Below are 2,710 nucleotides of genomic sequence, written 5' to 3'. Positions count from 1 at the left end.
CCAACCCAAGGTCCATGAGTTGGACCCCCAACCGGAGACAAAAGGCGCTTACAGGACAACGAAACCTGACCGCCTGGCCCCACAAGGGCGCGATGCACGCCCCCATATGCGGCGTAGGCAGGTGTGATGCACCACCTCCTATTGCGGCTGAACTAGATCGGCGCAAGCGACAATGTCGACATTTGGTCCTGGCTCATGCGGGCGAAACACACACGCGACCCGCCCGTCGCGATCGAACCTGCCCGACGTAGGTTGAAGACGCCGACAGACGGGTTGGGTTGGCTTGTCCAGCGTGAGAGGGGGGGGAGGGGGGCTAGAGGGCGCATGCGGGCGCGGCCGAAACCGACCCATGACGGTTGCCCCGAGCGCGCGCCCGCGATCCACCCGTCATGGAGCTCCGAGGCGGGTCGTCCGGGTGGGGCTGTCCGGACAGCTCGGATGGCACATAGAGCCCCTGAAAGACCTCGCAGCACGCCACGTGAAAATGGACGATGCGGAGGGTACTCTCGCCCTCGAATAAGAAGACAGATACTGCAACATTATTTATACATAGGAGTAATATATATACAAGTAGTAAACGTAGTACAATTACAACATACGGAGTATATGATTACGATATAGCATATTCCATACCAGGCGACAGGCCTGGTTAGCGATCTCTTACCGTGAAATATGGGATATAGCATATTCCACAACAGGAAACAGCGATAGTAAACTGAGACTCACACCGACACGTACACACGCGTGGATCTTAGTAGGAGTACCAAGATAAACCCGCGCTACCATCCACAGAGGTAGTTTTATTCTGTTATTATACGAAGTAACTACTCGACAAGCTACCTACCCGTCGAGGTTGACAACGACACTCGCGCTTCAAACGTATACATACGTACGTACCCAGGGCGAGGAAACAGCTAGAGAACTTTCCCACGCACACCGTACGTGACTGGCTTCGAGCAACCTGGAATCCATGGCCGGGGAATACATGGTGTCAGGCGTCGGACCATGTGACGGGCACCTCGCCGATGTTGCTGTCGAGCCCGAGCGCCTTCCACACGGCCTCGGAGGTGTCCACGATGTTGGTCTTGCAGCCGTGGTTGGAGTCGCACTCGTCCACCACCTTGGCCTGCACGGTGCGCCCGTTCTTCTTGCTGGTGATGTTGATCATCTTGCCACACCGGCGTCCGCCCGCGTACCACCTCGTCGACAGCGCCACGATCATTTCCTTGTTGCTGTGAAACTTGCCGTCGCACTCCGACGGCGGGCCGCCCTCCTGGCCCTTCTCGAAGCCGTTCACCGTCATCACGCCTGGGGTGCCGCCGCCGCCGCCGCCACCACCGGTGCCGCCCGGCGAGGGGCAGTGGGGCTTCTTGTGCTTGTGCTTGTGCAGCATGCCCGGCACGGAGTCGTCCTCGCTGGCGCACGGGTCCGGCTTGGCGTGGTGCCGGGCCACGGCGCACGTCGACACCTGCAGCAGGATTACAAGGATGGCCATGCCCACGACTACAAGCTTGGCGATCGCCATTGCTAAACCTCCTGCCTGCTCAAGTATTTGCTAGCCTAGCTTTGCACTTGACTTGGCGTGCGTACTTGGTTCTGATCAAGCTGCTTCGAGGAGTTTATATATAGGCGCAGGCGCGAGAATCAGCTGCAGGACAAGCACGGGATGCACCGTACTTAATTAGTCACACGTGTGCATGGGCATGGCGGCATTTGTGTAGCTCCTAACCTGTCGGGTAAGAGACCCCAAAACAGTCGTTTTGTGTAGATAGATGAGTGCAAGGAGTTTTGCTGAGTAGGATACTCGCTCGGTGTACTCGATACATAACAAAAATGGCTGAGTTAGAGGACAACTGAATTGTAGAGAAGAGTTCGTTTGGATTACGTGGTGTCGCTGGTGTTACAGCGGTAATAACCGAGGACAGAACAGAGCAGGTCGCTCTTGGCAGAGAGATCGTACCAAATTTTACTTCTCCAGGGAAAGGAAATTACAGGATCCAAGCGGATTAATCGTCAGGTACTACGATAATACATTAATACTACTAGATAAGAGAGTCAAGTGTATGGTAGTTGTTGGTGAGTCCAATGTGTAACTGTTGTTTAATAATCACGTGAGCCGTCTTAGGGATGTTACACCAAAAACTACGATACACATTGGACACGCGAGAGCTTGCAATTCATGGAAGGGAGAACGGGAGAATAGGATTTTCGAAGAAAAAATTCAACAACCTCAGCTTGCACATAAGCAAGAAAACAAACTACTCCAAAATGATGGCTATTTGGTGGGGCATTTGGAAAGAACGAAATGATCGCATCTTCAATCATAAATTTTCCCCCTTTTTGAATATTTGTGATCGAATTGTACTCGAGCTGCGCACTTGGTGGACTGCTGGCCTCAAGGGTGCACAGTGGCTGGGAGATCATGGTTAAGAGAGTGTTTCTGGCAATGTAATTTCCTTTTTCTCTTTCCTTTCTTTCACCTTGCACAGTAACTCTGTAACTAGCACTTTTTGCCTTATCTTGAGGCACTCCCCTTCTTAATGAATGAAAGCAGCGACCTGCCTGCATTTTGTCAAAAAAAAAACTACTCCAGAATGCAATAGCTACTACTCAAACATCTCTTGAGCCAAAAAAAAAGCATCCTAAATAGACATAGCCAACCATTTGGCATGAATGGTCAGCTGTATCAAAAACAATGAACAATAAATAG

The 2,710-nt window shown here is 52.1% G+C and overlaps 1 pseudogene; it reads right to left on the bottom strand.

Annotated features, from left to right (window-relative positions):
- Positions 1-818: 818 nt before the first annotated feature.
- On the bottom strand, positions 819-1,565 carry LOC125529790 (putative ripening-related protein 6 pseudogene; annotated as a pseudogene).
- Positions 1,566-2,710: the final 1,145 nt, after the last annotated feature.

The sequence above is a fragment of the Triticum urartu genome, chromosome 1A, assembly GCF_056163025.1.
Source record: "Triticum urartu cultivar PI428250 chromosome 1A, HENAU_Tu73, whole genome shotgun sequence".
NCBI lineage: Eukaryota > Viridiplantae > Streptophyta > Magnoliopsida > Poales > Poaceae > Triticum > Triticum urartu.
Note: the sequence above shows the minus strand (reverse complement) of the source record. Positions and strands in the feature narration are given on the sequence as shown.